The following is a 13,628-nucleotide window of genomic DNA, read 5'->3' as shown; positions in this document are numbered from 1 at the left end:
CAAGAACAACAATGCTGAATGCACCGTGAACTACTCTTCTGTCCCCGATGTATTTTGCAAAACAGCTGCAGGGGTGACACTGGAAATGCAGCCGAAGATTCCAAAGCTGGAAACGTAGCTGGTGATGGTGATCTGAGCAGGGATTGACTTTGAGAGGATGTTCCCCGCTCCCTCAGATGTAGACTTGCGCATCATGTGAAAATGGTGTCTGATCACAGCTGGAGGGCTGGGAAGAGAAAGGAAAAGTCTCGGAGAAGAAGAAAGAGAGAGAGGGGAAGGACGAGGAAAGGATATGTCAAGTGGGGCAAATGTATTTGTGTGTGTGCTCCAACAGGAGTCACACAAGGACAAAGTGAGTGCACTCCAAATAATATACATTCATTGAGGAGTCTTGAAAAAATAACCTTGTGACCTAAAAACAGCACCAATTTAGGGTAAAATTGGTGCTGTTTTTAGGTCACTGCGAAGCTGCACCGCATCAGAAACCTATTTATGTGTGTGTGTGTGCGTTTGTGTGTGTGTGTGCGCGCGCTGCCTGAGGTGTGCCACTAAATTTTATCAGTGCCAGACATAAACTCTCAGACACTGTGTGGTCGTCTGCCACCATTGCTATAGCAACTGAGACGGTGTGGGTCTGGAAGAGCTCTGAAATGTTCTTCTTGTTTTATAAAACAGCATCACAGTCTTTGCTGTGAAGGGAATGAACGAGTATTTGATTGCGCATTTTTAATTTTGGTTTGTTGTGCCGAAATAAATATGTTCTTTATGTCTGAGCGGGCGCTACAGTTTTACATCAGGTTTTTATTTTGTTTCTACTTCAGTACACAACTTGCCTCGTGTATGCAGACAAATATGATATACTGTGAACCCCTACAATGACTGCAGGTCAGCAATGCAGAAATATTTTTAGTTATTTTTCAAAATATCTAGATAACTACCGAGCAGACCGCCACATGGATTTTCTTTTGTGATACATAATGAATCTGATGACCCCTTGACCTTCTATTCAGCCCCACATTGATAGCTAGATTAAGATCAAATCTGCTGTGGATGTTATGCTCTATATGGAGTGAATGTGAGTGTTTTGTGACATCCTGATCTTTCCTATAATGCCACAAACAGGCCAAAATATGCAACGACCAATCTAAATCTAACAGGAAGATTGCCAAAAAAAAAAAAAAATCTACTGATGGCATTCCAGCCTCCCTCAGGCCAAAATGTCAATTTAGTGCACAAAATATCATAATCTATCACAATCTAACGGGCAGTTTGCAGATTGTGTGTTTAATAGTACTTTAGATGGATTTTAAATGCACCGTGGAAGCATACTGCAGTGTAATTAAAGGGATCCTGAAATAAGCACAAGCCAATATTAAAACACTGAAGAAAGTTTCTGAACAGCAGGTGTTTATGTGAGCCAGGAGACACAAGCAAGACGTGAACATTATTTTGAGAGGGGCTCAATTATTTATTTAGGTCTGTAGAGGGCCACAAACCACGCCTGAATCCCATTTTAACGCTTTAACTCAGAAGTCACATTTGAATTTATTAACATGGAGAATGATGCTGCTCAAACTGTCTCCAAATTAGAATCATAAGCCTCATACTTTCATTTATATTCATACTATCACCACTCAGAGCAGAAATTCTCCCCGGACTTTGAAGTCTGAATGCAAACTGTCGGCTACCACGAGGCCTGCGCGTGCCACCCACCCACATCTGTCATCTCCCGTGCATCAATTCTTACAGCGCTTCACCCCCAGCCTAAAGGACGAACCCACCAAATTGTTATTTATCAAAGATTAATGAAGCACTGTTTCCACCTAGGCAGCTAAATGGTACTTTTCTATATACCAACAATATTTTAATTCATAGCTCAAATGTTGTCATTGAATGACAATGAAACGCAAACTAAGACATGAAAGAACAAAAACAACAACACAGGAGTTGTTTTTGGACAGAGCCAAGCTAATGTTTTCCTCTTAGTCGCAGTCTACCTCTGCAAAGCTAACACACTGCTGACTGTAGCCGTATTCATATTAATCATAAAGATATGAAAGTGGTTTCACTCTCAGTAAGGAAGAAAATATTTGATATTTCCTAAAATGTCAAACTATTCCTTCAAGCCTTTTTAACAGGCTATGCTGGAATTGTTACATGACATCCAAATGACCCCTGCGCTGGAGGTACATCAGTCATCTCAACAGTATTACATGACTTCAGGAGGCTTTGTCCTTTAACATGCTCTATTTTTTATTTTATGCTTTATAAAGGAGAGGACAAAATCCGTACTTCATTATAGAAGGTCAGCATCGATGACATGGAGACAGACATGATGATTAATCATAAACCAAAACTATTAAACAGCACAAGTCCCTTACGGATTGCAGCAGACGACAGCATCATGCACGTGTCACTGCCAAGTCGGAAGCTGCAGAGACCCCTGGGATACTTCTCGGGCGCTTCTCATGATCATTGTCGTTACTTTCAATTATCCACTAATGAGTTTTGGTAACAAGTGGGGAAGCAAGAGACGCAGACTGTGACAGAAGAATTACCGCTCGCAGCCTCGCCACCACAATTCCCCAAAAGCAGTAAAAACCCCCGCTCCAGCTCGACATGGGCGATGATTTCATGCATTGTCTCGACTGGATAATGTTGTTGTGTCTTATCGGCCAAGACAAGCAAAGATTAATCATTCCCTCTGACTGGATATGGACCTGAGCAAGATTTACTTTTTAAAAAGAAGCTTCAGACAACGTTAGTGCCCCTAGTGGTTCCAGGTGGTATCATCATTTGGTCACCGCCGTAAAGACGCTGCAGTAGCAATGGGCTGGTAAGGGTAAGGACGCAGGTACTTTTCCAAAAAGCTCCTGAGAAAGTTGCCAGCACCACTTTGAAATTAGGGCGGCGAATATTTTGGGTTCATTTTCTGGTTCCCAGCATTAACATCAGTGTTTGCATCACGGCTTATTCAATGTCATCAGCCATGGCTACTGTCCAAAGCAGAAAACAAAAAAAAAGCTAATGAAAAAAACAAAAAATCTCAATTCTAACCCTAACGCATTATATAGGGGACCAATATACTGTAAATGTGGATGGTGTTATTACACTGTGCAATCAGTTACAACATTTTGACAAGTTTATGCCAGAAAATTGCCTATTTCTGCTTTGTGTCTTCCAGAACTGTCCACTTCCACAGCTGTTGACAACAAGGGGTGGGAAACACTTTCTGCCGATGCATTAATTTACAGTTCCATTCAGTCTCTCAGTCAGTGTGTGTGTGTGTGTGTGTGTGTGTGTGTGTGGGGGGGGTTTCCGACACCTGCGGGGACATGGAGTGTGTATAATTGAGAAAATTGCCTGTTTGGAAGGATCGTCCACCCGGGCTGAAGTCCACTCGATGCAGGCTGTGGTTAAAGAGCACTGGAACGCTGTGTCGCTGGTAATGCACCTGTGGTGAGTAAACACCATTATTCTCCGCACCACCAGGATCAGCCTCAACCTGCTCACAGTTCTTTGTTTTTTGGACGAAAAATAAGTGTAATTTTAAAAGAAGTGTACATAACCGACAAAATTCTATGATTTACTGTACATGAATTAGCTTGATTTGGACTCATGTCTCTCCTATGATTTTTGTATATTGTGTTAAGTGAGGTACTTGCATGTATAGAACATACAATGCTGAGGAGATAGATTATATGAGCGAGTGCCGCACAGGACGAGATATCTCCATTTTTATTCCCAAGCTGTAAAAACCTAGAAACATGTATTTTGCTTAACCAGTTGGGCAACATGCAGACTAATCCCTCTAGTGATATTTCAAGCAAAAAGGCCAACAAATCGATTCCAGCTTGTCAAAAGTGAAGATGTGCTCTTGGCTGTCATGCATGCACAGTAGCTTCGACAAAACAAGCAGTCTGAAGAGACACCGACCTGAGCTCCGGAGAATTGCAATGTGCTGTTCCCCAGAGCCCATTTGGTCGGATGAGCGATTCACAAGGTGATGCAAATTGAAAGACTTTGTATCACTTGACAGGAATGAACACACAATAATCTCACAATAGACCCAGCGAGTCAAATAATGAAGGTGCGGTTGTGCGCATGGACAATGTATCAGCGTCAACACTGGTTGGCCTCTTTTTCTCCCCCAGTATTAAATATGGGACTGATGTATTATATTCTGACCCTGTCCCTATTCTTTGACAGTAGTCGCTGGTCGATGAAACTTGGAGCCCTCTGCACTGGCAGGTGATGAAGAAGCTCCGGCTTCGACACACCAGACTTACTCACCTCAACACCCATGGCATTCTGGGAATACACCCTCTCCTGTCTGTACCAGATAAGTCATCCAGCGGTGACCCAGCGCAGCATGCAGACCCTGCCAGCAAGAGAATGAATCTATTTCAGTTACTCTGTGACACACTTATGGAAGAGGATTAGAGTCAGGGGGGGAGATGGCATTGGAATTTCATAAATTTTAATTTGTCACAGCCATATTGAGCAGTCGAATTCAAAAAGATGAAATTGTCGAGAGGAATTTAAAAAGCCGACTTTAAACAGGAAAGCTTGAACTTAAAAATCACAGGCTCGCTGCAATTTCAGATTTATTTTGTCCTGCAGCTCTTTCTGTACTCACACTGGAAAGTGACCCAAACAAAAAATAATTTCAACTGTTTTGAATGTGTTATGGGTTTATAATTTCCTCTTAATTTTCCTCTTGGAAATTAATGGGGAAGAACTATGTAATTTGTTATGAAGAAAATAGAAACAGTGTTTAACTGAACCCAAACTAAAGTAGAAGGAGATGGTGCATTGTTAAAGATTTACTAACTATCAAATGGTATAATTAGGTGAATAAAATTTGCTCTTCTGATATTAGGTATAAGAAATAACAGCACAATAATACATGGATGAAGATCCAATGGTCAGATGCTCATGTGGTTGAAAATAGTTGTGAACAGCAGAGAAAGAGTTTGTGTATGTTCACAAGCTACAGGTCGAGACCTGAGTGAGCTCTCCTGTGTGAGTGAAAGTGAATCACACTCACTGATTTCACTACGGAAACCTTCTTTGTGTTGTTTTCTGCGAAGTGGAGACAAAGTTTGATTGGCGTGACAACAAACGCCGCTGGTTTCCGAGAGGTGATTAGAACAACCCCTGTGGGGTCTGAAGTGACTGCTTTGCATATGGCGTAAACACACACGCCTGTTGCCAAGATAATCTCAATTCATCACTGCGGTTGGTCACCAGATATGATTGGATGCTCGCTGTCTGCGATTAAAAGAGCTGATGTAGCAAACAGGAATCCTGCCGAACGAGCCATCCACTCCCCGAAAAAGATAATAGATCACGTAAAAAGATGAGATGCTTTGGAAAGATAGCAATGTTTAGAGGATTTATTATTCAACTGTGAGATAATCCAAGTATTTTGTGTTGATAAAAGAAAAAGAAAAAGACTTTACAACTCATTCATCTCAAATTTGCTACAAAACAGTAGCTCTATCTCCTTAACCACATGAACGCTAAAAATAGAAGGCAGCATGGACCACCTCATTAATTATCTCATTGTATATAATGTAATTAAAGCAGTTCTGCTCGCTCCTCAATTGTAGCGCATCATTAAAGCCAGGCAAGCTTCTGCACGTGCTGTGTATTGCTTGGCAGATGAAGTCACCAACAATTTTGGAGCAGACACATAAAAGCAGCATTTCATGGAGAAACCACAAGTTTTGTAGCAGAGAGACAGGAGACGTATTGATAATGTGAGCTGGAAAAATTGCTCCTTCCTCTCGTCATGTCTGTGATATTCACACCGAGAGGGAAGTTTCTCCTCCTCTTTTTGAACATGTTCCTCATCAAACCTTAGCTCAGTCGTCGCACTTAGTTCAGAGAGACATGAATGATGTTTGTTCAGAAGAATACCAATGCACACACTTGAGATAAATAATACTTTGGAAAAGCGTATGTCCAGTAAATTAGTTTCCTTCACTCACATTGACAGGTTGTGAAAATCTGAGAAATGGACTGTTTTTAATAAAATGGACCAGGAGGACATAGAAATGTGCAGTGAATATAACAATAGGTAAATATTGATTGAAATATTCAGAGTTCTGAATGCATAGTTTACTTTTTTTCCGGTAATGTTTTATAACAAGAAATGGTTATAAAGGGTTTGTAACTTGTTAATAAATAATACATTAATGTATTAATGCTTAACAGATTCATATCAAGGCTTTGGAGGTTGAGAGCCACATTTAAGCTTAGGATCCTCTAAGCTGCAGAACATCTGTGCCATAAAAACATGAATGAATAACTTACTGACAGTTAGAAACTGTTGCTCTCCATTAAAAAGAAGCACCTGTGTTATTTGTTGATTGAAATGTTCATTTATAGTGAAGTCTTAGGTATTTATGGCATTATGACAGAGAAATGTTCCTTTTTTTATCATTTTAAAATTCTGTCCACTGTGCTGCTGTAACGACCAAATTTCCCCACTGTGGTACGAATAAAGTTATATCTAATCTTATCTCATAAAATGTGCCTCATAAATGTCGACAACTTTTTTTATTTGAAGAAAATTGTTTCCCTGTGTCATATTGTTGTGAATGTAACTATCTTTGTGTGATGTAAACACTACCATACATTCCTAATACCAATTATAGCTCATAAATAAGAACTGAGAAAGTATGAGATGGGTTTGTTTGGTCATGTTTTCAACAAAAGGATGATTTTTGAGAGAAATTCAATATTATGGTACTTTCCATGATCACGCATTGTTGCCATATGTCAACAATTTACCAACGACCTCCCTTTTAGTTTTCTTTTTTGTTATTGCCATTATTATTTAAGCAACTTTAAGTAACAACAGCACATCAACACACATGTTTTCATAATAATTCATGAAATGGAGGGTTGACATCTAAAATGAGGCATATGTATTATGTAATATTCGGCGATAGTTTTTCCTTCAGCGCCGAAGAATGATGAGAACGACGGCCCTCACCTATTGATTACATAAGTTTCACTTGGCTGCATTCGCATGAGAATTTCTCCACCACCACCACAGCACCACCCACAGCGAATCAGGCTCAACACTCAGTCTATACTCAGAGCCCATGAAGCGCAAACTGAAGCTCAGTCAATGCAATAAAAATAAAAGTATTAACAGCACCTGATTAAGCATCAAATGACCCAGTACGTCCTCTATATTGAGATCAGGTCGCCTCGATATAATCACGATATGTTCTGAGGCTCTGGTGTAAGCTTGTTACACAACACACTCAGGGGTTGATTCAATTTAGTCAGATTACATAAGCATTTCTTGAAAGCTGCGTCGCTGACACTGTACAAGTGTCAGGCAACAGGAAAAAGGGAGTTTGAAAACTGAATCACTCTTAAAATACTTTGGCCTGTCTGACTTGACTGGCGGAGCCTTGGATGGCGAGGTTGGCCCAAATCAAAACAGATGCAGAGGAATGCAGCGGATCAATCTGGAAGTTAAATGTAGACTATAAACATTTTTTGTCTGTTTTGCATTTGAAATCATTTTTGAAAGGTTGGAGTAACTAAGGCAACCATCAAGCAAATGTTTGCCATTATTACTCCAAGACAGGAAATGCAGCTAAGACAAATCATCACCTGTTGTTTGCTCTGATCATGTTCCTTTATCTTTACTTTTTCCACTGTTTTTAATGTTTTCTTCTGTGATACTGAAGGCACAAGGAACATAGCTTTCATCATAATCACAGAAGAAGAAGAAACACTTTGATATCACACCCCTTTGTATGTCAGTGATTATTTGCATTGTTCACATTTTCTTTTCTATTGTATAAGAAAAAAGAAGGACTTCTAACTATGTAGTTTTAGTAAAGTAATCTTCATATAATCCTTAGTCCAATCAGATATCCTGGCCAACATAACCTTATGTATATGAGAGTGCAATTTTTAAAAACAGATTAAATCAGACTTGCAGTTACAAATTAGTACAAACACATTGATCATTTCAACTCGTGCATTATTTGACCATACTTGGAAATTATTAAATGCAGCTATTTTGTCTCTTCCACCTAGTAAAAACCAACTAGTTCCTTTCAGGCCGAATCTTTCGCAACCCCCCTTTTTCATCAATTTTCCTTATCGCCTCCATTAGCATGCATGAAAGTTTTCATGCCCAGCTGTTTTAATAAATCACCATAATATGCAGTATATGGTGGTGTGAGTGATGTCGTGTCATACACTGCAATTGTCCTCGTCATCCTCGGCTAAATCTTTTAAATGCCAGCGTTCCCACCACGGAGAGGAAACAGCAGCTCTGCACACATGATTCTGTTTACACATGCAGGAGCTCATATTCTGCTTGAGGGTTAATTTTCTGGATGTTCTATGTGCGCCTCACACCCGGTGTGATATTAAAACAGACAAATAGAGGCCTGTTCGTTCATTGTGTCTCAGGATGTTATATATAGATATTAGGTGAAACGAACATCCCACATGAGGGAGGTGAAGAGAGCTGTGCGTGCGGGTTAAGTAAAAGGAATCATGTTTTCTCTTGACACCCTGATCACAAACATCCATGAACAAGTAGCTGCTTGGCTACACCTGTGGACAGTACCATTTTCTTCATGGCGCCTATATTTAGTACCTTTTTAGAATTTGCCATCATGTGAGGAATTCAGATTGATAGAAAACAAGATTTAGCACAATTATATATAAAATTAAAAAATCTAAAATTACAAATTTGCTTATTATTTCCTATTTAAGTAGAATTGGTTTACTGTGAAAACATACTAGCCTACCTTGAGGACTAAAAGTCAAGTCCCTTTTTGAGTTAGTGATACAATTTTGGCAAATAATGTTCTCAGGTATCCTGTTGATAGGCCTGAGTAAATTTAATAAAAGACAGTTAGGGGCACGTGCTCACACGTAAAACAAAGACACATGGGGCGCCGACCTCAAACATTATTACCAGCCGTCTCTGTTGATGCTTACGAAGTGTTGCAGTCATTACCAGTTTAAAGAGGAGTTTTTCTTAATGCTGTTCCCAATGACAACAGATTTTAAAGTAATTCACCGCAGATTACCGCACCATGAAAACAGATTATACCCTTTTTTTTTTCAAACGAGCTCAGTAGGAGGCGTCACATGTATAATGAAACACTTTTACTGCTGTTAGTTCAACACGCATGGCATTGACACAACCTGTCATATGACAACGTGACGAGGACGTGTCGTTTCTGAAGTTGAATGTGCAGAGAATGACCTGCTCCACAAATTGACTTTCAGATTTCAAATGTCCACACCTTTCCTGTCCAGTGACAACCACGCCTCTCTGATTTTGAATATCAGTCAATCAGTGTTGCGTCCTGGTGTTGGGTTGAGTGATGCACAATTACACATCAAACACAGCCCATAATCAACAACTTTCAGTGCCCAATGGTGCCCAGTGCCAACTGACCAATGATTATAGTAATAATAATCATACGTATATTTATTGCAGGCTTAACATGAGGACTTAATCTAAATTAGAAAAGAAAGAGGTCCACCGTATATGAAAAGCAGAACATAAAATGTGTGAGGTCAGTCATTGCTGATGGCCTCAGCAGCGTGCAGCGTGCAGGAGTCTGCTGTGCAGCTCCAGCAGTCAAGCTGTAGTCAAGTGCAACGCTGCTCATACACAAGCTTGAAGCTGTGGTGTTTTAGCGCGGTGCCATTAATCACACTCAGGTAACGGTTAAACAATTTGTTCCGTTCATTTTGGTGTTGTTGTTTTTTTTCTACCTCCGCTCAGGAGGGATTTGAAGATGAAAACAAGGGAGAGCTTTGAATCCAAGTGGCTACCCCTCCAGCCCCTTTCTAAGTATCACTTCAATTTGAAACACTCGCTTGCTGTAGTAAATTGGCATTGGCCTCGCCACGCCGTGCACAAACATTCATTCATCAATCTGTCCCCTCTCACATTCCCCCTCTTCATCTGTCTCTCTCAGTCACCTCCCTTTCCACTCCCGTTTCCTTGTCTCATCTCATTTCTCGCTCTTCTCCCTGCCTTCTTGCTCAGTCTCCTGTTGCCCATTTGCCACCCCCGAACCCCCCCAGTACCCCTCTGTCTGCTCCTCTCCTGTGGACTACACCGCCCACTCTCATGAATACATCTGCGTCATTCTTCCCATGCAGTTACGTCAGACCTACTTAAGGATCCTGGGGGGGGGGGAGTTTTTTTGTGTTGCAACCTCATCCATGAAGGCGAGAATGTGAAGTTTGGAGGGAAGAAAATGGGATGAATGAGGCTCAAGTTATCGGGCAAACGGAGAAAGAGGAAATTATAGACGGGAAGGATGGGTATCAGTGAGAAAGGGGGACACGAAAGAAATGTAAAGGAAAGGGAAAAGGAGGATAGGAGAAAAATGGGGTGCAGACTTTCGGGGGGGGGGGGGGGGGGGGGGGGGGGGGGGGGCTCTGGCGCATGAAAAGTGTTGCATGATTCTAATGTTTGCACTGTGAGAGATGATACTGTTGTTAATATACACGCATCTGTTTCCCATCTGTGACATCTGTACACATGGACAGTAGTACAGTGTTTGCTCAAGTCTGATCCCAAGTTTTTGTTTTTTTTAAACATTGTGAGTTTCCAAATTTAGAGTGCAAAGAGCGCAGTGGGAAATTGTCGACAGCCTGTGGACTGCAAGCAAACAAACAAAGGATGGGAAATGAGGCTTTGGAGTATAAAGCGGATACTGGACTTTATTATTATTGCTGGACAGGGTGCGACACAGTGGGCCCTGATGAATCCAACATCCGGATTCAATCACAGATGTGTATGTATTCTGGATTGGCCCCGATCCCAGATTCTGAGGAGCATCTGAGGAAATCTCTCTACTATAAAAATTGAAATATTTAATATGCCCAACTATCTATTTTATCTTTGCTTTGGTGCATATTCAAAGGGGACAATTTGGAACAGCTTACAAAGGGATGTTAAATACATTGAATCTAGTACAGCTCTTAAAAGCAGTTATTATAAAAATAAAAAAAGAGAAGAGATGATATGATTGTATCATGATTAATACCTACAATAAATCCATATGTCACAACTTCTAGCAGAGGCAAAGCAGTTTACCATCATGGCTTTGGACGGACTGCAACACAACAAATGTAATTTATATCAACTTTTGGTGTTTTCATCATAATACTTTGCTTGTTGAACTATTGCATAATTTTTCTTTTGTCTAGGTAATCTGTGCTCCTTTGTTTATTTTGTTTCTTTTAAGAATCATGAATATTTGCATGTATGCATATATATTTTGCTTATGACAAATCTAAAGCAAAGGCCAAAGAAGGTCTTAGACACTGCATTTGCATGCCAGTCTGTATATATAATGTGCAATATAATATTCCATTATAATGTACAGTATAATGTCCTTTATTTCTCTATGTAAGCTCTAAAGCCGCAAAATGATTCAATGGACTGTTGAATGTCATTACAGAAATACTGGAAGGTGATGACACAAGGAGTCAAAGACGCAGCGTTTTGGGTAATGGCAGAGGGGAAGTTAAACCCTGACACTGAAGTCTCATCTCTCATTAATCGTCTCTTTCTCTCTTTTATCTCCAAAGGACAAAAAGCTCTTAGAGATGGACGCCGTGGTGAGCGGGATCATCATGATGCATGAACTGATTGGAAGTAAACACTCTGTCCATTTAATTTTTGATAATTTCTCGTCATGAAATGGCAAATAGACAAACAATTGTGTGTGGCTGTGTTTTGCCGGACGTTTAATATAAAGCGGATGAAGTGTTTTGTTTGTATTCTTGTCTCTGCAGAAATGCCAAAATGATTGGTGTTCAATAATTAAGGATGGTCTGCAGAGGATGTTACAAAAATTGAAATGCCCTTGATGGAAAAAAAAGGTTCCCCACCCCTGTATTACATCATCATCCGCGTCAGAGATGCCCCAGTGTAAAGATGGATCACATCTAAACTGGCGGTTATTAAAAGAAGACCAAAAATACTCTCCCCTACACACTTGCCTGGGAATCTAGAGAGGGTGGAAGATATTCTTAAAAAAATGATTCACTGAGGTGCGTTTGTCAGTAAATATGACCCTCTGAATTTAAAATCTATGACTCAAACATGTCTGTGGTGCTTTACATTTTTGCGATTTATTTGGTGGCATATGGCAAACACATTTTCTTTATCTTGGGGTTGTATTTTTTTTTCAGCCTTGATCCTTCCTCTCTCAGTCTTTGCTGTTTATACCATGCTCTTTATTAAAAAAGCTGTGACTTGCAGAGGAATTGCCATCTGTCCATGGCAGACTGATGATGGTGAAGAGCTACTATAAATAAAATGCGGACATATGAGATGGAGGCGCGTACGTCTGCTGAGATTGAAAAAGGCTGACGTGATTGTATTGTGGATAATTTCAAATGGGGTAATGTCATTATTGACTGTGCGGTTTTTGTGCATTTTGAGCAATCAAATACACTGATCGATTTGGCGACATAAGAGGACAGTGATTAAGAGATAATCCAGAAGGCGAGCAAAAAATAGCAGACACCGCATCTCTGTAAAGCAGAGCTGTGTACCTATTAAACACTAAGCCCTCCTCCCAACGCACGCACACACACACACACACACACACACACACACACACACACACACACACACACACACACACACACACACACACACACAGAGAGTCCCAACACACCACTCCTCCCTTGGGACCCGATCTTAGGCATCAGATCTTCATCTGCAGCTCAGTGTTATTTTTCTGGACGACTGATTTCCCTGATTGCACTAGGAATCGTCCTTCAGTGCAGGAGTGAAAGTGTGTGTAAGCATGTGTGTATCTGCATGTCTGAACAGAAAGCTGAGGCCAGCTGTGTGTGTCAATATTTCAATCCCATTTTTCAGCTAGGCCGTTGGGAATGCAGACAGACCACATGTGATGAGGAGTGCATGAAGCAAAGTGATGAGCCGTAATGGGAATATATATGGTTTAGGGGGAACACTTGACCACGTGTGAATAATACACATTAACATAAAATAGTTAATTTGATAACATTAAATACATGTGAAGCTTTAGACTTTAGGGGGACTTTAGACTTTGCTATGGAAAAGGATGTCTTGGTGGCTCAGAGGACCCGGTTGCCACGGTAACCCGAGTGCCAGACAATTAGTGAGGAGATGGATCGGAAGAGGCAGAAGTTTTAATGTTCAAGAATTTTGCTCTGATGTGAGTAAAATTTGGACCGGAAAAAATAGATTACATGTAAATTGGTTCAAGAAAAATGGCAAAACATGAAGAGACAATGCCACTGAATACTGACATCGGATGAATTCGGACGTAAAAATGTCCACATCAGTGTTGGCATAATTGGTATTCAAAATCTACATATTTGTCGAAAAGTAAGGTCCTTTCTCAGGACACCAGAACTCAAATCCACATAAGCACTTCTGCAAACAAGCAGACGTACAAGCAGAGAGCAGCCAGTGTTCACTGAGGAACTTTGCCTTTTTAGCAAACCCTTGAATAAATAATCAGCACCGCCACGCAGCGAGCCGTGTTCTGCAGCTGGGAGATGACAGCATTGTTAAAGAAAACATGAGCAGCGTGAGAGCAATT

Source organism: Scophthalmus maximus, chromosome 16 (genome assembly GCF_022379125.1).
Source record: "Scophthalmus maximus strain ysfricsl-2021 chromosome 16, ASM2237912v1, whole genome shotgun sequence".
Classification (NCBI taxonomy): domain Eukaryota; kingdom Metazoa; phylum Chordata; class Actinopteri; order Pleuronectiformes; family Scophthalmidae; genus Scophthalmus; species Scophthalmus maximus.
Note: the sequence above shows the minus strand (reverse complement) of the source record.